At 41.8% G+C, this 23082-nt stretch overlaps 1 protein-coding gene across 2 annotated transcripts in view; it reads left to right on the forward strand.

Moving 5' to 3' along the window:
• The first annotated feature begins 322 nt into the window (after nt 1-322).
• PJA2 (praja ring finger ubiquitin ligase 2) overlaps nt 323-23082 on the forward strand; it is a 292291-nt gene continuing 269531 nt past the window's right edge. For both annotated transcript variants that reach the window (XM_025437280.3, XM_049107866.1), the window contains exon 1: nt 323-509. The gene's annotated coding sequence lies outside the window, so the exon portion shown is untranslated. The remainder of the gene's footprint in view (nt 510-23082) is intronic.

Here is a 23082-nt window from a genome sequence, read left to right on the forward strand (position 1 = left end):
AAATCAGTCTTCCAAGGGCCCTGAGCATCTCTACACTTATTTCTGGATTTTCCAAGAATGCAAGACTCTGACTACTCCTTAACTTAGGTCCATTTGCAGGGTTGTGTTGGCAGTGAGCAACCAAGTAATATCTTCTCCCAAACAAAGAGCAGGCTTACCAGACACTATAAAAGCAGTAGATTCTCCGAGTTCAGTATACCTTGGTCTGTGACAGATATCCTCTATGTGTAGAGGATCCCATCTGGGATTTGGGAGACATGGGGAACTAACACCAACATCATGCTTATGCTGCTTATGGTTTTTTGTCTCTAAACCAGACATCCTGTGTTTGTTGCTGGCATCCGTGAAATGGTGAGAGGACCCAGACCCTTCACAGATCCTGAAACTACTGGTCTACCTACGAGAATCATGATGCTGTTGGCCTAATCTTCACCTCCCTATGCTTGTCCTTCTGTGAAAAGAAGATAAGAGAGGGGATGAGTCAAGTAACATAATAAACGTCTGAGAAGGTAAGAAGAAAAACTGCCTTTTCTTCATAGGGTTTCTCACTATTTCAGATGATTTATTGACTTGCTTTATGTCTGTCTCTTCCAGTAGAATGCAAGCTCCTAGAAGTCAGGGACCTTTTGATTTATCACTGTATCTTAATGAATAAAGTAGTGTCTAGCAATGTCAAGGCTTAATAAATATTTGTCAAATGAATTAATGATTATTTGGGCCTTGAGCCACTAGTTGGGGTGAATTGGTAGTACTCATAATGGGTTGCTGTGGCTCGTAATAGACGTCTGTTTGCTCGTGAATGGCATTTAGAGCTATTCCTCTTGTCTTTGTGAATCAGCACTGAATCTTTGTGTTCCTATGAGGGTGTGGGTTTTGTTTAGGTCCTTTAAAGAGAATTCCCCCCCAAAATAATTTTGCTAATCATCTTAATTACTAAAGGAAGTCCAATATGGGGATAGAAAGAAATGAACTCTGTATCGTGAATGACCATACATACTGGGTGCTTTACTTGTGCTGTCTCATTTAATTCTTAAAACTCTGTGAGGTTAATATATTAATTCTATTTCATAAATAAAGGACATAGATACAGGCAAGTTAAACAACTTGCTTGAGGATACATAGATACTAAAGGGTACAGCTTATTTTTTCTGGCTTCAAAATTTCTTTTTGATACAACGTTCTACAGAATTGTGATACTTTATACCTTATGAATAACATTTAGGATGTGTATTTGTCAGTGTTCAGTGTAAACAAATAGAATTTGGGGTGCGTGTATATATATATATATATTTTTTTTTTTTTTTTTTTTTTTTTACAAAGGAAGGTATTTAATAGAGGGTGCTCACAGAAATGAATGGTCAGGATTGGAGAAGTGAGTTATAGACAAAGCTTCCAAGAATCAGTGATTCCAGTACAATACAGAGTTGACCTGTCAGTGGAGCTGTGACTGCTGAGGACTTTAGGAATACGAGTTTTAATAACATAACCCTACAATAGCAAGCAGAGCCAATAAGCTACTGCTGTCCAACTGTCACAACTGCTTATTGTCTTTCAGGGGGCTGAGTAATGGGCCTTGGTGCACTGCTTCAGAAGCTGTGTTGTAGTGACTTTAATTATTAGAGAAAAAACAGACAAGTGGTCAAGGAGACATCCCAACTTCTCTTATGTTTTCTTAATCTTGCACGGATATATCTGATTGACAGACCTTCTTCATAGCTCTAGGTGCAAAGAGGTCTAGAAACCATCGTAAGCTTCCAGTCTCTGCCTGTGAAAGACACCATAAGAGGAGGGTGGAATGGACATTAAGTGAGCCAACCTGCAGTACTTACCACGGGCAATACTGGGAGAAATACAGACACAGATACAGAAATACATGTAAGAAATACACAAAGAGAATGGATGAAGATGTTTAAAACTGACTCTGTCCAGGAAAACCTACTCATATGTAATTATTTATTTTAACTCCAAACTCCTAACATTGAAATCTTTATGGCTATTGGGGCACCTGGGTAGTTCAGTCCATTAAGCATCTACCTTCAGCTCAGGTCATGATCCCAGAGTCCTGGGATCGAGTCCCTGCATCTGGCTCCCTGCTCAGTGGGGAGTCTGCTTCTCCTCCTTCCCCTTACTCATGCTCTCTTACTCACTCTCTCGCTCACTCTCTCAAATAAATAAAATCTTTAAAAATAAATAAATGAATCTTTATGGCAATGAGTTATCTTGGTGAAAATATCCATGCACATGATAACTAAGGCCAGTAATATATCTCAATGTGCACATATCAGAGAAGGGAAAATTATTTGTGGTACAGGATCATCACTTTCATTTTTTTTTGTAGTCCTTTGTTTGCTAACACTACTATTGGCATGATTTGGGGGAAGAGGAGGCTCATTTCCAGCAGGCCCCAGGTCTTTCTTTGGATTCTCTTTGGCTCTGGTTTCTCGTATGCCAACACAGTACTCAAATCAGAAAGGCTTAACAACTTAGTACTCCAAAGCTTCGAAGACACTTAGCACATCCAAGCATTTTACATGGAAGCCGCAGGGAAGCAAAAAGATTTGCCTGGGATCTCAGGGAGACTGGATTAGAAGCCAAGTTCTCTGGCTTCCTGTCCAAACCTTTCTTCATCACAATAAAATCAAGCCTTGGACTGTATGCCTCCTCAACACAGAATGAAAACGTATGTGTGAATGTATATGTGTGTACGTGAGAGAAAGGGAGAGATGGCCAGATTCCATTTACATCAAGTTCAGTAACAGGCATAACAGCTGTATTTTTTGGGAAATATACTTGCATGTTAACCATGAAGCAAAGTGAGGAAATATTAACCATCAAAGTCTGGTTAGCAGTGGCCGGCGGAGGGTGGGGGAGTTGTTACTAGTAAAAGGCACACGGGAACTTGTGGAGTGATGGCAATGTCTCAGGAGACTCAGTTTTATAGGACTGAAATTTTGTTTTTGGGGTTGTTGTTTGTTTTTTTTTTTTTGGCATGCAGTGTAACGTATTTGACTTTCTTGTCTTCAGTAACACTTTGTGTTAGTCCTTCCTGTATATTAGAGCCAGGCTGCGTGCTTTTCATGGATGACTTCCTTTCACTCTCACCAGAACACTCTCAAGGAGGCACTGTTATTATCCCCATTTCATAGATGAGCAAACTGAGATGCAGCCTTCACTAACCTGTCCAGGTCCACACAGTTAGGTAGCAGAGCTGGTATTTGATTCATCTGGCTGCAGTGTCAGCTGCTTAACCATTCTGTTGCACGACCCACCAGAAACTGAGTGACTGAGTAAATTATGGACGTTTCTTTCCATTATTATTTTTGCAATCACAAAAGTTACCGTTATGATAACTAGGTTAATAAGAGAAAAAGGCAGGATACAAAACTTTATACACACACACATAGCAATGACATCTCTGTTAAAAATATGTACACATAGCTGTAAAAGGCCAGAATATAAAACACTGGTAAGATGATGAAAATGTTGGTGCTTTGTCCCCCATCTTCTCTGTTTTCCAAATTTATTTTAAAGTGGCCATATTAAATTTACAATGGGAAAACGTTCTGTAAAATAAACTTCCCATACACCTGAAACATAAAATTTCATTTCCGCACTCTTCTTTGCTACAGCTTTGTATAATCTTGAGAAGCCTCTTCTGCTCAACGAGTGACTTCATTACTAAATTGATGGCACCCGATCACTCTAGCTATGCAAATCGCAAACCCACAGCCAGCTGAGGAAAAGGCAGATAAAAGATTACATTAAAAATTAAAGCAACGTGTGGAGATGTGGAGATAATGTGCTTACAATTATTTCTACATATTTAATATTTATGCAATTACAAAGCCAGTCATGACAAATCTTAAATCTTGAGTTCTATTCCTTTTGCCCTCTGGTATTTTTGACCTTGAACTGAGACTGCCAAATCACATATAAAAAATGGCTGTGGGAGAAGCATTTCCTTTGGCCTATAAATGATAAATGCTTTTTTCTTAGAAAGTGATCTCATTTCTTCCAAGCCTTTGTTTATTTTCAATGCCTTGTACTTTTTTTTTTTTTTTATTCTGTTATATCCTGATCACCCTTGAAAGCGCTGGGCTTTCAGTCTTCCACAGTTTGGTGGTGGTGTTTTCTGGTGGTGCTGCTGTGATGTGTTTTTTGTCAGAGGAAATTTACAGGCACATTAGCCTACTTGACAGGCACAATGAGCCACAAGGCTCTCCTAAGGAGCAACTTCCACGTGCCGTGGTGAGGTTTTCTGCATCTCTCCATCCCACCCTCCCTCTTACGCTTTCCCCCTCCATGATTCAGACACAAACCCCAACCACTTTCGTTTATAAGAATTACCTTGTATCCTGGATTTAACTCTCTGGTTCCTGATCATGGCGTTACATCAGTTCTGTATTAATTAATTCATGTTCCTGCAACAATCTGGCTAGAGTAGTTTGTGGATACAACCAATGTCCTCTCTTACAGCCATCTAGATATCAAATAAGGGACGGATGATGGGAACCTTTTTTTTTTTTTTCTATGATGAGTAGTTGACATAAACTGGAGAAAACAGCATCCAAGGACTATACAAATGAAAAGCAATATAATTAAATTTTATGGAGGGTGTTTAGAGAGAAAATTCTAAAACAATTTTCTCAGTTTGTCATAGAAAAATAGTCGAAAAGAATCAATAAAACTTATTAAAAATTCAAAAATCATAAAATGAGACATGACTGAAAGGGTAAACTGTTTTCTTGGCAGATTCCAAATATATTAGAGTATTTCCCTGCAGCCACTGGGGAACTGCCGGCCTGTGCATTTTCAGCTTCGTGTATACTGTGTTGCCCCTAGGGGAGTAAATTTGCTAAGACATAGCAGTTCTGGTATATTCAGCCCCTGACTTGATGTTAAGCTATCTCTTCAATTTAACATCTTCCAGGCCTTTTAAATAATTTTTGCAGGGTGATTTTATTTTGCGATTATTCCTTTTGTCCTTGTTATGTTGGGACCATAAGCATGTAACTATGTAACCTACAGAGATTACTTAGAACAGTTGGAGGGATGCCTGGCTGGCTCAGTCTGAGGACTGCGTGGCTCTTGATCTTGGGGCCATGAGTTCGAGCTCCACGTGGGTTGTAGAGATTACTTAAGTAAATATACTTAAAAAAAAAAAAAAAACAGAATTTACTTAGAACAGTCTGAAGTCACATGTGAATTTCTTGCTTGATTCTCTGCTAAGAAGCGGAGAGGTATTCACCAAACCAGTCCATAATATTGGTCTGAGCTGCTCTGTTTGTTGAGTGAATAAATAAATGAATGAAACTTGCATTATCTGGAAGGTAAGAATAGGTAGTTTCCTGGTGTACTCACTCTTTAGAGAATTAATAAGGAACGTTCTTACTTGGGCCCTGTCTCGGTTCAGGCTGCTGTAACAAAGTACCACGGACCAGGTGTCTCATAAACTGCAGAAATTTATGGCTCACAGACCTGCAGCCTGGAAATCTGAGATCAGGGTGCCCTCAAGGTTGGGTGAGGGCCCCCTTCCAGATGCAGACTTCTTTTTTTTTTTTTAGAGAGAGAGATTTTATTTATTTATTTATTCATAAGAGACACAGAGAGAGAGAGAGAGAGAGAGAAGGCAGAGACACAGGCAGAGGGAGAAGCAGGCTCCATGCAGGGAGCCTGACATGGGACTCGAGTCTCCAGGATCATACCCTGGGCTGGAGGCGGTGCTAAACCACTGAGCCACCCCGGCTGCCCCAGATGCAGACTTCTTACTGTGTCTTTGTCTTCACATGGTGGAAGGAGCAGAGGCTCCCTTTTAAAAGAGCGGTGGTTCCATTCAGGAGGGCTTTACCCTCATGACCTAAGCACTTCCTAAAGGCCCCACTGCTATTACCATCACTTTTGGGGCCTAGGATTTCAACGTACGAATGATGGGGAGACAGGACCATTCAGGCCATAGTAGGCTCCCTTTCCCTTTTTCTCTTCCTCGGAGCCATACTCTCCGAATTGTTTCAGAATAGCCAACTGCAGCTGTGTTCTCACCTATGCCCTTTATCCCTCCCCATCCTTAAAAGGACAACTGCAACTTCTTGGGTTCTGGTAGCCTGGTGCTCCTTCACCTGGCTGGTTTCTCAGACTCTCCAGGAGGGAGAGCAGGCCAGAGATTCCTGTCTTTAGAGTGGCTCCTCCTTGGTCTGGTTTTCTGCTACGGTGGGGATTCTTCTTTCTGCTCTTTGCTCCTTTGTAATGGCTGCAAGGATGAGGAGAGGAACCTAGTTTTCCAGGCTGTCAGGACGACTAGAATCAATGCAGCTAGTCCAGAGCTAGGACAAGGGGGACCATTAATCTACCCACCATCTGGAAAACACAGAAAATGTCAAGAACAGGAATATTTACCCTCACACAAAGAAAACCAAAGCACAGCCACTGGACTTTTATATATTGCCCATCTAAGGGTCTTCAGAAATAGAATTCATTAATCTAGAGTGACATAAGACTTTTTCCCGAAACAGAAGGCCAATTTAGACAACACTTCAAGGTGTTTTTAAATTCATTTTTTGTTTTATTTTTTAGTTCACAGGGTCATTAAATAATGGATACATTTTAATAAACCATAGAAATCTCTGTCCATATCTAATTCCGTGGGAGATTTTTCTCTCATTTTGACACTGAATTATTTTAACAAAATAATCCTCAAAAACCTCTGATGTGCCAAGGAGGCCCAGCTGTAGATGGTGGGTATAGAGCATAATGCATACGTTAAACCTTCATAGTACAGACTGCATCTCGATGCTGAGAATTCTTCAGACCCTCTAATGAACCCATCCCACTTTTGGTCCCCTCTCATACTTTAGCTGTACTCAAGTGAGCTCTCCAAACTGTAGGTTTCATTCGCCTCCCGGGCATCCTAGGATTAAACCAAAGGCACTGGGTTCTAGCTCCTTTATCCTACACCCAGCCCACTGGATGAGTTTTTATTGGTATGAGTGTTATTCAAGGGTAGAGTTTTATTATCTCCCCAAAGTTCTGAGGACTTTTTTCTTTTGGTAACAGGAACTCTCCTGAAAGTCAGTGCCCAGGTAGATGAACTGCCAAAAAATGAGCCTAAAACATGCAAACATTTGCTAGTCTGGATGTCTGCACTCATAGCTATCTGGGGAACTGCCACAAGATGGATAGAGAGGCAAAATTACTCACTTGGAAGCCTGGCTGTCAAGACAAAATCCAAACCCAGGAGCTTTTCTTCTAAGAACCCCTATGACATTTTATTCTTTAAATAAATCTTTTCTTCCTCTCCTTAGGTGAGAGATTGACATTTCAAGATCAATCATACCTCTGCTTTGCAAGGTTGGTAGACTTAGAACAGGATAAATGGAAATTAAGCAAAATTTCCATTTTTTTGAATAAAAATGCTCAAAATAGACATATTCTAATTCGGTCTGAAAGAGGGATGCTCTTTCTCCCATGGTCATTCTCTTTTTTTTTTTTTTTTTTTTTTTTTGGTCATTCTCATTACTGTGGTTATCTCAAGACCTTTTGATGTCAAAATTTCACCCTGTTTTCTCTAAAAGAGCCATTCTGAGCACACACCTGCTGTTTGAATAGTGGCAGAAAGCAAAGGAATCTCACGCTATGTTTTTCTGCATCGGAGCCAAGAATGTTTTAATGCTTCTGATGCAGACACAAGTTACCACCTTGCCCAGCCTCTCTCCATCCTGAGATGAGTTTCAGCTGTTACTATAGGCTACCCTTGAATTATTTCCTCCTGTTTCTATTATTCAATAGCCCCTCTTAAAAAAAAAAAAAAAAAAAAAAAGCATAAGCTCTAGGCCCAATGTGAGGCTTGAACTCATGACCCTGAGATCAAGAATAGCATGCCCCACCGACTGAGCCAGCCAATTAGCTGCTCTCCTTGTTCATAATGGTCTTGTTAGTATTTGACTAGCCTCTCCCCAAACCAGATCTGTTCAGCACTTTTAACTAATTTTAAATGATTTTTTAAAAATACAGGACTCTCAGTCCACTCAGTCAATACACATTTATGGTGAACCTGTTCTGTCACCAGGCATTAGAGGAGGTGCCGGGTACCGTAGAATTCCAGGGAGCATGGGATAGTCAAAGGAGCCCTAGATAAGTGTTGCAAAGTACCCTGCTGGGACCAGCTTCCCCCTGACTCTGTGTGGGCTGGGCAAGGCCTCCATCACCTGGGGTTCCAGTTTTCTTACATGCAAAATTAGGGGCAGAGCGAGCTACTCCTCCTTCAGATTCCCACGTTCTGTTATTGCTGCTAGTTTGGTTAACGCACAACAGTGGAAACTCAGGGACCTTGCAAAAGCAAATGCTTTCGTAAGCCTTCCCAAAGGGACCCCATTCTAATCCAAGGAGCAGTTCGGCGTAAGACGAATCCTTTCAGAGACTCAAGAAGACATTTAAAGGAGAGTTTGGTCAAATACTTGAGCAAACTCAGCATTTCCCCCAAAATGCTTGCCTGTTTCCCAGTTGTTTGATAGTATAAGGGATTAATCTGTAAGCTTGGAGGGTCAGTTAGAATTCCAAACACCATGATCTAAGCTCCCAGGATAATAATAAAGCAATAAAAACAGATGATTCTGGACTTCCAATAGTGACAGTTAACGGGGGCTGTTAAAACTCCCCAATTCTGTGGCATTTCAATGTTTCAACAGTTTTCATAGCCTCTGAGACTATTGCTATTTATTTGTGAGTATTGACGATAAAATGAATGTCTTCTGTTTGCACCATATTGTATTGTTCCTAACTTGCAAGCCACTAGATACTCTTCTAATATCACATGAGAACTGTTTTTTTTTCTTTGTCTTTTTACGCTACCGAATGTATTTTATACGATTTTTAAAATGCATCTCAACTTGCAAAAGAGTATGCAACAGTTCGGTATTGGGACCAGGCAAATTATTTGAAATTCAACATGATTCCCCAACTTCTGACGTTAAAAAAAAAAGCAAGGAAAAAAGCAAAAGAAGCCTCATATTGCTCTTTAGATCTCCTCGTTCTACACTTGTGATTAGTTCATTTCAATTTCTTGTATCAAAACAAATAGTAACTTACCATACACCTTTGATCAGAGGGAGGACATTTCCTTGTTTCCATTTCTTAAAAAAAAAAAAAAACCCACATATATATCACATACAATTTTTTTTAAAAAAATGAAGAACAGGTAGTAAGGTATGAGTTATATTGAATAGCTCTATTTCCCTGACTTGCTGATAACATTTCATGGCTTTCTCTTCTTTCTTTCCTCCCTCTCACTATAAATATCAGAGCTGATGACTGACTTTTACTGCTGCCTTTCATGCAGACTCCTCGGGCTTGCAAATCAGCTGCTGGTTCTGGAAACCTCCCCCCTGCCTCTCACCCTTGCTCACATGGTTTCCTAATAATGGGGCGAAGGGTCACTAAGAACACACAAACATTGTACAGCACACTGATTGGAGTAGTAAAACTTGAAGATTGGATTTCGGACCCATTGCTTCAGCTCATTTCAGTCCCGTTGATGCGTGGTACAAGGTAGCTACCCACTCGACATTTTGCCTTATTGGGAGGGTGGCAGAGGGCAACCCGGGCAGGTGACACAAATGGAGCAGAATAGGACTGTTTGCCACAAAGCCTTTTGGGAGGCGGCGATTCTACTCCTGCTTTCAAACTTTGTTGCTCTTTAAAAAGAACACTTCAAGGGCAGCCCCAGTGGCGCAGCGGTTTAGCACCGCCTGCAGCCCGGGGTGTGATCCTGGAGACCCGGGATCAAGTCCCACGTCGGGCTCCCTGTATGGAGCCTGCTTCTCCCTCTGCCTGTGTCTCTGCCTGTCTCTCTCTCTCTCTCTCTCTCTGTCTCTCATGAATAAATAAATAAAATCTTAAAAAAAAAAAAAAGAACACTTCAAGATACTTTACCTTTCCGAGATGACTCACCTCCCCTAATAACGGGCCAGGTAACAACCTGCCTCACATATTCCCTGACCTTCTCTGAGCGCTTTACACTCACATCCCATTCCGCGTGATCAAACCTTAGGAAGCAAAGGTAGTGGGTGTATGGGGGGGGGCGGGGATGTACACACATGTACGCATACCTCTGTCTACCTAAATGCCATGCTGATTCAGCATTTTTGACAACATACTGTGTGCCAGGCACTGTACTAAATATTACACACACACACAGTCACTTAACCCAATTTGAGGGAGAAACTATCATCAGCTCCATATTGTAGATAAGAAAGCTGATGAGCAGAGACGTCAGGTGTGCCGTGAGCCCAGTCACACAGCCACAAGATGCCAGAGCAGGTGCGCTGACCCAGGCACTGCACTGCTCTGCCCAAAACTCAGATGCTGACGTCACCTAACCCGTTGTGCAACGTATGTGTCATCCGGGAACCGTTTTTGCAAACAATAAGTAAAATTGGGTGCTATTGCCAATCTTCTGGATTTTGCAGTAATTTTGTCTTCCCCAAAAATGAAAGCTCCTCAAGGTACAGGTCCTAGAAACCAGCCTTTAAAGTTCAGGCTCGTGCTCTGTGCTGGCTGATGTGATAGCACATGTGGCTACTTAAATGAAATTGATGTGAGCCCCCCCCCCGCCTCCCCGGAGGGAGGCACTCCACGTGCCAGAGTGGCTGGTGGCTGCCGTGCCAGCCGGCGTGGGCCCTGCACAGCTCCGCCGCCACGGCAGCTGAGCACACACAGAAGAGCAAATGATCCTCGAGCCCCTGCCGGGGAAGGGACAGATCTGTGTGTCCGAGGAAGGACAGTTATCAAGTGCCTGTCCTTGGCTGGGCACCGTGCTGGGGACAAGAGCACGGTGATCGATAGGAATCAATGAGGCAGGTGTGATCTCTGCCCTCCCCGGAACCTGCAGGTCTCCCAGGGCCCGTCACCCGAGGGAACACCACTGGGGTCAGGGACCTAGGAGGCCTAGGAGGCCTAGAAGGTACCGCCTGGGCCCCGGGATGTCGGGGGAGCCAGGCGAGGCTCTCTGGAGAGAAAGGAATGTGAACCAAGGTCCCAATTGTGAGAAGACTCCTGGGCCTCATACAAGGGGAACAGTGTTCCCGGCCGAAGGAACGGCCTGCGTGCAGACGCAGAAGCAGGGGCCAGCATGCTGTCCGTTAGAGGGCTTATGGAAAGTCAGTAAAATTACTTTCTCCAGCCTGTTTCTCAGAATCAGAGCTTGGATAAAGTCTTTTTGTTTCTCTTCTCATTTTGACCGACTTATTTTGCACCAGGGTGGTGGAGGCAACAGAGAAGCAAAAAGCGGAGGCTAGTGCAGAGTCGCTAGCAGCTGCCCCGTCGCACTCAAGTGCTCCAGCACAGAGGACGCGCACCTGTAGGGCCTCAGAGTCAGGACAAGGATGCAGCAGCCGCTGTATGTGGAGGGAACTTGCCAGATGCTGGGCTGGGCACCGTACGGGCCTTATTTAACACGGTCCTCACCGTAAGCCTAGCTATTTCCCTACATTTATGTTTAGACAGTTTGAAATTGGTTGAGCAACCCATGACCCCTTCTGCTGAAACCCCAGATGACCCAGTCTCCCCAGTTGCTGCTGCTTCCCCTGGCCCAGGCTGGAACCACCTAAGATGACCAGGTGGAGGGATGGGCCAACTCACACGAAGACCTGGAAGAAAAGCTGCAGAGCAGAACGAAGAAAACTTGCGCTGCAGAAAAATGGGTTTGTATGGAACTAAAACTAAAGCGTGACCCAAAAAAGGAAGAAGTGGCTAAAGGGAATGTTCTCTTTCTTTCTAGAACTTACCTGTTAATAGTTAACCATTTACCACTACTGATTAGCCCCAATGGAACAATTTTTGTCCTTTAGCCTTAGAATTTTCCCGGAAAGTGCTAACCTAGGATCACTTGTATTTGTCATCTTCTCCAGCGACGATCAGACTGATTCAAAACATTTATGATTTACGGTGAGATAGTTCAAGCCAACTTTCTTCACAAACTTCCCTCTAAGATTGCCTCAATCTGTTGAAAACCGTTTTATGACTCAACCCAGCTAAAATTTCAGCAGCACAGATCCTTCGGATAAAACGCTTCATTCACATCAAGCAGTAATTAAATGTGCAGGGCATGAAATAAGCAGCAAGTTTGGCTTCAGAGCCATCTAGCAATCTGTAAACGATCCAAGATAGACCATATGCCTTTAAATCTAGATGACTGCATATGTCTCCGAGAGAAAGCTAACTGCCATTTCTGCACAAAAGTCATCAAAAGATGCAAAAAGGGGGGAAAATGGAAAAAGATCTATGCAGCCTGATAAATGTGTATTAATACATACATGCACTGAGACTTGGTAAATGGCTCGTAACGCTCCCTTTTGGCTCCTGATTCAGTTCTACAAGAGAAAACACGCAAACTGACAACTCAGACCAGCATCCCTCCTCAGTAGCTCATGGCGATGGTCTGGGGTGGCTGTTTAGGCAGCTCTCTTCTGCCTGGCAAAGGTCGCCCCTCCTCTTCTCCCCGTTCCTTACGGAAAGCTCTCTCCTGTTGTGCATGGGGCCAGCCAGGGCCTGGCACGCTCCTTCCTGAACAGGCTTGCGTGCCCCCGACGGATGACTGGTTCAATCAGGAACATGTGGCACGACCAGGCCAAACTGAGAGTCCTCCAGATTGCTCTACAGACGAGGAAGGAGAAGTGTCCCATCCATGGCATGGAGAGCGGGGCCACCTGCTCCCACGTGAGGGCAGCCGGTGACCCCAGCAGGCAGGGAGAGGCAGAGCCGGGTGACGGGGGCCGTGCTGACCGCGTTGAGTGGGCCCGTGGGCCTCCTCACGACTGTGTCCTTCACGGGCATCGCAGGATGTAAGTGGCAACAGGCGACACAGTGCTCGATAAATGTGACGTCCCATCTCTTCTTCTCCCTCTTTGACTTTGGCACGTGCCAGGTGAAGGCTCCAGTTGTCTTCGGCGGCCAGCGCTTCGGCTTCTGGCTTTGGCGGGAGGTCAGCGACGGAGGACGGAAGACGGCGAACCTCCCGGGGGCACCTCGGCCAATGCAGGCTCCCTCTGCACCTGCCGGGCGTCTCTTTGGAGGCGGCCGCTCCGCTCGGCGCACCCCCAGCCCAGACAGCCACCCCGGCCGCCACCTGGCTGGCACGACAAAGGATGCTGCGTTGCCAGAAGCAGGAGGGAGCTGGGCTGGCCAGGCCCCACCGTGGGCCCTGCCGTGGGCCCCGCTACCAGAAGCAGGCTCTGTTAGCTCACAGAGCATTCAGTGCACGCCGCCCCCCCGCCCCCCGCCCGTGGCCAACCATATGAAGGTGCCAATCTGGGCTTGTCTGGCTGTTTGCCAGCAGCACCACCCTATAGAAAGCAGGCGATCTAGACTGTTAACTTACCGACTTGACCCAGTGTTTAACCTCATGAAAACCAGACAGCGTGGTGGTAGTTAGCGCTAAATACTAACAGCAATTTAAAATTCAGTTACGGTGGGGCAAGTGAAGCCACCTCTACTGGGTGGTGTTTGGAAAACATGCGTCCTCTCACCCTTGCAAGGTTGTAATGATAAGCCATTTGCTTGCACAGTAAATGCCGGTGGTTGATGATCAAATCGGGTTGTGTATGTGCTACCGTCTGTGCAGTATGAAAATCTTAAAGGGGATGTCTGAGATCTTAGGTTTTGTGATTTTTCAGACTCAATAAGCAGTATCATAAATATTGTAGAAAAAAATAAATAAATATCGTAGAGTTCAGAACTGGAATGAGTCTTAGAGACGAAAGACACTAAGGCTCAAGGGGTTTAACAAGCTGTTAAACGCCAAGGCAGGGATCTTAAGCCACGTCTTCCCGGTTTTCAGTTGGATACCTCTCTGTCACACCCGGATCTGTGAGATGACAGCAAACAGTACCAGAGTTGGGCTGGATCCTCTAAGACCTCCAAGTCCATCCTGCTCATTTACAGGAAAGGTAAGGAAATAGGGCCCAAAGACATGAGGTTTTTGCCAAAGGTCAGAAAGGAATTAGGCTCAAACTTATTGACTCCTCAACCAGTGCTCATCCTTGTTGCCTCGGATAAATAGGCTTTATTCAACTTAGTTGTAAACACAAGTCATCCCCCCTCCCCCCCCATTTAATATCCATCACAGGGCAAACAAGCTAATGAACACCTGGTTATCACCAGGGGAATCTGGCAGCAGGTAAGGTCTGGCAGTAAAACTTTTTAGAGAGACGGGGTCTCCTAGTCAAGAAAGTGCATGGTCATGTATAAACCACCCAACTGAAAGACGATAATGTGCCAGGTATGTTGTGGTATTTTATTTTTCTTACAATTACTGAGATCTAGAGGCTGCAGCTATTTCTGATACTGAAACTCCACTGACTTCAACCAAAAGGCCTTTAAATGGCCTGAAGCCTCAAGTCTCTTTTCAGTTCTTGGTTCCTAATTTATTCTGATACGGTAGACAGGGTTAAACTAGAGTGTTTGTGTTGCTCATACAGTTTAAAGTTCACTGCTTTCTAAGTTCCTCCAGGATGTGTGTGTTCCAGGTAGAGTCTACATAGCTGTAAATAAGTCTCGGTCTCTTTCTTCCTCTCCAGCTCTTTCTGGAAATTAGCGGAGTTAAGTCATTCTATCTAAGGAAGAGGGGGAAGGTGCAAAGCAAGCCTGTCCGCCTACAGAAGAACATTAACATTGTTAATCAGCATTACAGGCTTGGCTTTACTTCCCAGGGAAATGGTTGGTAGAGATATAAAAGGTTTTAATCCTTTCTAAGCAATGTTGTCCTTGGTGATAGCCAGGGAAGGAGGGATTTCTCCTTTTCATTTATACCTTTTAAGCAACCTTGTAAAGTTTTGAGTTACTTACAATAAGAACCAAATTAATGTCAAATTAGGTTAATGAGGAATTACCAACTGCTTGCTATATGCCCAATGTTTTGCTAAGCCCTCCTACTGAAGGGACAAAAAAAATAATAAATACTGTCCTTGCCCTTGAAAAGTTCACTGCCTTCACAGAGCAACAATATTTAATCACAACAACGATAAAATATTGCTGTTCCTTGGGTATGGTGAATTCTGGTAGGGCTGACCCTCATCCAGTGCAGTGTGACTCTGGGAAGCAGTCAGAAGGCCAGGGAGGAAAAGAGGGTAGCTGTGGGCCCTAGAAGTAGCCCAGTTATGAACTCACGGAGGGAGTCACCCTCATTTATTTTGCTTGCTTGCTTTGGCTTCCTGCGACGAAACTCTTAAGGCTACAGTGTAAGGGGTCCCTTGCCCCACACTTTACCCCTTGGTCCATATGTGTTCTTCTCTGTGGCTCAGAAAGTGCTATTTTCAAAGCTGCGGGGAGATGGTGTGAAAGAGCCCCTTTGTTCTTGCCGGTACCATCCTGGGCCTTGAACCCAGGGACTGTTACGGGTCTAAACAGACACTTTCCTCTGATCCTGAGTGATGAGCCTGAAGTGAAACCTGCAACCTTGACTCTTTCATTACTGAGAATGAGAATGTGGTTTTTGTAGTTGTTGTTTTCCTTATTTACCCTTTTTTTTTTCCCCCCAGCCCAAACCTTTGTCTCTCATGCAGATAATTCCCTTGATGGGTCTACCCTATTTGTATCTCATGTGTATTGTTTTTTTTTAAAAAAATATATTTATTTATTCATGATAGACATAGAGAGAGAGAGAGGCAGAGACACAGGCAGAGGGAGAAGCAGGCTCCATGCTGGGAACCCCATGTGGGACTCGATCCCAGGACTCCAGGATCACGCCCTGGGCCAAAGGCAGGTGCCAAACCGCTGAGCCACCCAGGGATCCCCCTTTCACGTGTATTCTGATTTATCTGAATTTGGGTAAACAAAGCGAGGGTAGCAGCCACAAACCCTGAACAAAGAAGAGTCAGTCAAGCCCATTAATCCCTTTTGGAGCAAAGTATAGGTACCTACCAGCTCCTCTTTCTAAACTGCTTGTATCAGGCTCCATTATGGTTGCTAGAAAGGACTTTGGAGATAGACCCAAGATCCTTGGGGCCCCCAAATAAGTTCTTTGATTTCTCAGAGTTTCTGTTTCCTTATCTGTAAACTAGAATAACAACCCTCCCTCCTAATGATGTTGAAAGGATTAAGTGAGGTGCTACAAGCAACATGCTAAATATTACAGTTGGCCTATGAGTGAATACGCAACATTGGCTTTCATTTTCATCATTATCCTTAACATCAATCTGAATGCTCTTTTCAGTTCAGTTTTAGTGCACCAAAAAATGTTGGGAGTGAGTCAGAGAAAGGCCACAGTGTGCTCTGTCATTAGTAAAAGAAGAGGGAATGCTGAATTCAGGAACAGACCTGTAATGGATGAACTTAAACCGAAGTTTTTATGGTTCTATCACCAGTATAATAATACCAAACAATAAAAGAAGCAGCAAAGTACCTACTACTCCTCTACTCTAACACATCAATTATTATTTTTCTGTATTTTTCGATTTCCTCCATCACCAGACATAACTTTGCCATTACACTTAAAGCAGTTTGGATGTATTCAAAAAGCACATAAATGGCCTGATGAGCAATTACTGATTGCCTACTAAGTATCAGGCCTTATCCTAAAGTACTAGGAACAAAGAACACCTTGAAAATTTGCAGTAAATCTAAATAAAACACAGTTTTTTGTTTTGGTAGCATATCTTTTTTCTCCCCACAGCACAAGGATTTTTACATGTTGCTGTGGAGGGATAGAGGAATAGTCAGGAAACAAAAGAAAAGGCATATTTCAGAGCTGATAATAAAATAGAGAAGAGACTAGAGAATGCCTGACCAATCTATGTGCAATGGCTGGGCTCATTCAAAGAGGCCCAGGGATATCCTGCATTAGGAATCATTTATATCATAGAAAAGATAAAGATGAGAAATTTAAAAAAGAGAATAAAAGAAATTCAGGTAATACATTCATTGTGGAATATCCGTAATAGTGATGACTTCAAAATAAATAGACAACCAAAATGTGAAAAAGGGACTGGTTATAAAATTGAAGCTATTCATGAAATGAGAGACAAGGAAAAAGAAAACTCAGAAACTTAAGGATAAAATTATTTAAATTCACTGTTAGCTTAATGTTTATAGGTACCACAAAATGGGTTTATCAACCAAAAGAGAAAAATATACTTATTAATAGAAAAATAAGAAATCAGTTGCAATTAAAAAGAAATTGTTAAAGAGCACCTGGGTGGCTCACTCGAGTCTGGATTTTGGCTCAGGTCATGATCTCATGGGTCCTGAGATCAAGCCCCAAGTTGGGCTCCATGCTCAGTGGGGAGTCTGCTTGAAGATTCTCTCCCTCTACTCCTCCCCACCCAAATAAATAAATAAATATTTTTTAAAAATTTGTTAAAGATTCAAAAGCAATAACAACAACAACAACAAAGACAAAAATACATGAGATAAGTAGAAAGCACTTGGCCCATATCATAGGAGAATTTTTGAATTCTCTTTTTCACTCTGAATTATCTTGCTGTTATTATTGCATTTCTTATGGGAATCACACGAACAAGTAGGTCAAGTACACAGGCTCTGTCGAAATCTTACTGATCCATCCCCTTTCTGATAAGCATTCATCAAAAAGAAAACTCTGTAATTTACCATTAAAATAATCAACTTCCTTAAATCTTAACAAACTCTCACCCAGAAATGAAAATGTAAGTGAATTTTAGTGACTAAAGTAATGCTTCTAGGGCAGCCCAGGTAGCTCAGCGGTTTAGTGCCACCTTCAGCCCAGGGCCTGACCCTGGAGTCCCGGGATCGAGTCTCACATCAGGCTCCCGGCATGGAGCCTGCTTCTTCCTCTGCCAATGTCTCTGCCTCTCTCTCTCTCTCTCTCTCTCTCTGTCTCAGTGTCTCTCATGAATAAATAAATAAAATCTTTAAAAAATAAATAAATAAACAAATATACACTAAAAAATACATTATAAATAAATAAATAAATAAATAAATAAATAAATAAATAATAAATAAATAAATAAAGTAATGCTTCTAGGAGGGTTATTGCTTAGTTAACTTGTTTCCAGAATACTGCTAGAGAAGTACAATAGAGAATTATTGTGACAGCAGCTGGCGTGGGTTGGATATTGGTGAATTTCAAGTCTTTCCTCTGAACAGTTGATGTCCATGACTCAATAATAGGATGGAAAATTGAATTGATGTCAATCACTTATTACAAGTAACCTAACAACAACCAAAAAAAAAAAAAAAAACCCAAAATATTTTAAATGTTCAATAAGTAAAAATTATATACATACAATGCAATAGAATACTAATCAGCTATGAAAATAACATACATGCTGATGTATGTTTGAAGCTGATGTGTATGTAAATGTTTTATTAAAATCAAATGAACAATAAGGATATATAATATACAGAGATATTCAAGATATGGAAAGGTACTTAAGATAGCTGTGAAATAAAAAATTCTAGTTATATAATGGCATCATCTACACATCCTTTTGGGGGCACTTGGGTGCCTCAGTCAGTTAAGTGTCCAGCTCTTGATTTTGGCTCAGGTCATGAGCTCAAGGTTATGAGATTGAGCCCCACATCGAGCTCTGTGCCCTGCTCAGAGTCTGCTTAAGATTCTCTCTCTCTGTCTCCCTCTGCCCGTCCTCCAACTTGCAAACTATAAACAAACAAATAAATAAAATACTTTTATAAAAGTTACATATTCCTTTTAAAGGGAAATTATAGGGACATCTGGGTCACTTAGTGGTTGAGTGTCTGCCTTTGGCTCAGGTTGTGATCCCTGGGTCCTGGGATCGAGTGCCCCATCGGGCTCCCTGCATGGAGCCTGCTTCTCCCTCTGCCTGTGTCTCTGCCTCTCTCTCTCTGTGTCTCTCATGAATAAATAAATAAAATCTTTTTAAAAAAGGAAATTATATACACATAAAAATTATTTCTGGAAGGGTACACAAGAAATTGTAAATAGTGACTACCTCTAGAGTGAGACTATGGTGAGAGTTATATTTGTGCTTTTCAGTTTATACACCATCATAGTCTTTGAATTTTTAGCCATGAGCATGAATTACTATAATAGTAAACTATTTTGAAATGGAGAAAAAATATTTAATGAAAAATGTAAGAACAGTTAATGGCAAATGTCAGATATATCAAAGAAACTATTGGAAGCTTAATAAAGGGGAACCATTATTGGTCCAAAAATAGTGAGATAAATAATTTGCAATGAAAAGAAATTTACCTCATGATTCTAAAATAGAACAACCAGAAAATAAATGCTAAACAATATATTAAACACATTAGTTGCCATGTGTTAACAGCACTAAATTATAAGGAAAACTGTGAAACTAATGATTCTTTTTCAGTCAATTGCTTTAATTACCAAGAATCAGATATATAAATGGAACTTTTCTTAAAGAACTTTATGAGTTCCCCCATGAATATGCATCTAAAAGACAGAAGGCCTCTTCCCTTCTTCCTAACCACGCTCACGCGCACACACAGCTATGCCATGCACTGTCAACATATGCTCACTACTGAAGGGAAATTTAATTTCATGACCCACCTAAAATATCGACATCTAAATGTAGACATTCTTTTCATTGGAATAGCTGCTGCAACCATACCCTTACATGGTAAAGAAAAATTCAAAAGGATATATACATTTTTGGAGTGTGTCACATAGTAATTTAACAAGTGGCACTTGGAAAGGATAGGCCTTGGGGTAAGAGGAGTTGCTTCCTTACACTACCCATGCTGGCCCACTTGTGCCTGTGGTCATCAAATGTGTCTGCCCCTTTCAACATTCATGTTAATATAATAAGGGATTCTTAGAACAGAAAACTTTTTAGTGATAATGCAAAGGGCAAAATAAAAATGCCTGAATCCACACTGGGAAATTAGTGTATGCAATCATAAACAGGTAATTAGACATACCAATACCGTATGGTCCAACCTTCTTGCCTATCTTCTATTGATCCTCTTTCATACCCTTTAACTGTTATTAGTAACTTATTATTAATGATGATTCTTGTTCCCATTTATTGAGAACCTAGCACATATTAACTGTACCAACCACATTGAATGTACTTACCAAATCTTATAATTCTATGCACAAGGAAGTAAGGACTCAAAGAGGGCACATGGTTAGTAATTGATAAATAATAATTATAATTAATAATACCATAGCTAAGATGAGAATGCTTATGTACCAGTTAGGGATCTGGTTGCAAATGATAGATTCTGATTCTGCTTAACATAAGCAGAATAGTAACTTACTGGAAGGATATCAGAGACCTCATAATGTCTATGAATATCCTTCTAGAAATTTTATATTTTTTTTCCTTTATTGTTTTTTGTTATTTTTTTTCCCTTTAATAAATGTACTATTATGGGCAGCCCCAGTGGCGCAGCGGTTTGGCGCTACCTGCAGTCCAAGGTGTGATCCTGGAGACCGGGGATCGAGTCCCACGTCGGGCTCCCTGCATGGAGCCTGCTTCTCCCTCTGCCTGTGTCTCTGCCTCTCTCTCACTCTCTCTGTGTTAAATAAATAAATCTGTAAAAAAAAATGTACTATTATGCTGAAAAGTGGGCTCAAAACTTACTAGAGAAACAAAGGGCAGGCTGAGCAGTCAGAAGTTTAGCTCAAGTCATGCCACTTGTTTAAAATGGAAAATAAAATGGACACAGCAAATGGTCATCAAGGAGAATGGCTGAATAAATTATGATGGAATTAATGGGATATAATGCAGCCATTAATAAAGATGAATTGAGTTCTTGCTGACAGCTTGGACAGATTTCCATAAGGAGTTGCTGAGTAAGAAAAGCAAGATGCAGAAAAGTATCTATAATATGATTCCAACTCCATAAAACATCACAGAGCCTACATATTTATATACACATTATATTCATTATACACATATATGAATATGTATGTGTCCACATATGAATTTGTGATATAGGGAAAAACATGGAAGGCCATATTCTAGGTTGTCACAGAAGTGTTTGGCTGGGGTGGGGCAAAGGTCAGGATGAGGGATGATAGAATCAAGGGCAACAAAAAATAACTGAAAAGCACTCTGTGTGTATGATTACATTTCTACATTTTTGCATGGTTGTGTTTATATGTGTAAGTGCAGTAAGTAATGATTTTTTAAATGCCAGAGGAAGGGTCTGGGTAGGAGTCTATCACTGCTGTGGCTGTCGTCAACACAAGCTCTCTGCATCTGTGCCTTTTCTGCATCTTTTGCTCCGGGAGAGCATCTGAAGATGGAGAGCGACTCCTGGTCTGAGCAAGTACATTAGTTAGCTCAACTGCATAACAAGGTACCACGGGCTGAGCAGCTTAAACAACAGATATTTGCTTCTTACAGTTCTGAAGACTAGAAGTCCGCGATCAGGGTTCAGCTGATTGAGGTTCTGATGAGACTTTTCTTCCACCATCTCACTGTAGCCTCATATGACCTCTTCTTGTGGGCCAGGGTAGACCTCCTTCTCCCTCCCTCCACCAGTTCCATAACATTAGAGCCCTACCCTATGACATCATTTAACCTTAATTATTCCCTAAAGACCCTGTCTTCAAATATAGTTACGTTGGGGATTAGGACTTCAACACATCAACTTTGGGGGAGATACAATTCAGCCCATAGTAGCGAAGCAGCTTCTCTTTATTTTTTCTTCCATCATGGGAATCTAGGTTCTGACTTCTACTGGACTGATACACACCATAGCAGATTCTCCAAACACCTAAAGGTGGTTTGGCTGGTTAGCCAATGACACTTGACAAATATGCAGATATCTGACTCTAAAACCCATGCACATGTTTCACTATGCCAGATAGTTTTCTCTGCAAAGATAATTTAGTCTCTGTGTGCCAATCATATGTATGTTTGGACTTTAAGTATAAGGTCTTTAAACAAGTATATTTCTATTGCATGAGCTACCACTTTTCCTAATTTGCTGTTGTACCAATCCAAATTTAATCTGCAATATAACTACTTTTAGATTTTTGTGGGTGGGAAGGAATTGAGGGATATGTTTTATATTTCTATATTGTTTCTCTTTGCTGTGTGGTGATAGTAAGAAGGATTGTACGGACCATCTTGACTTTGGGAGAGAAAATATTCATACCTGAAAAAGATTCTCCTGATGATCAAGAGTTACTGGCTACAATGCTCCTTCTTTTGTCACACCCTCAAATACTCCCTGGCTATCGTCATGACAATTTTGCTACTTAATTATTTCATATCAACCTTAATGGATTAAGCCATTGCTCCAACCTATGGGAAGTTTCTTGAAGACTATGCAAATATCCTGTTCCCCATCAAAATTAGTCCTATATTTAGCATCCATTGATGACTGTTACCCAAAGCCCCTCAAAATTCATATGTTACAGCCCTAACCCCCAGTTATTATTGTTTTTACAAGACCACTTGGTAGACCAAACATCCAAATGACTTTCTACTCTCTAGTCCAAACACAGTTTCTATGAGGCTAAAATCCATGCAGTCATTGTAAATGCATAAAAATTCTTGGAAATCTATTGAACATATGTAACAGATGTTACATAAGGGATACTAAAATTCAAAACTGTGTTTCATAAAAACACCTCTGAGAAGAGTAAGCCAGAAAAGTGCAAAAGAATATAAATACTATACTACCATTTGTGTAAGAAAGAAGAAAGCACTCACATACATACCTACCTATCTTTATAAAATGAAACATAGAAAGATGTAATGGGCTGAATTGTGTCCCCTCAAAATTCATATGTTACAGCCCTAACCCCCAATACCTAAGAATAGGTAGGATCTTTAAGGAGTAAGTAAGTCAAAATGAGACCAGTAGGGTGGGCTCTAATCCAGTCTCACTGATGTCCTGGTAAGAAGAGGAGACAGCACAGAGCTGGAGGGTGAGTGAGCAGAGTGACCAGGGGACACCGCAGCAAGAGGGAGGCCAAGCAGAGAGGCCTCAGAGGAGCGCCCCTAGCATGCATATTTTGGTGTCTAACATTCTTTTATCAAAAGGAGCCAGGATTCTTGGAGAAATACCAGAAGACTGGAGGAGAAGAGGTACAAGATTAACCTACAACATTTTGTTGTGCCAGAAATAAATGAAGTGATTTTT

The sequence above is a fragment of the Canis lupus genome, chromosome 3 (genome assembly GCF_003254725.2).
Source record: "Canis lupus dingo isolate Sandy chromosome 3, ASM325472v2, whole genome shotgun sequence".
NCBI lineage: Eukaryota > Metazoa > Chordata > Mammalia > Carnivora > Canidae > Canis > Canis lupus.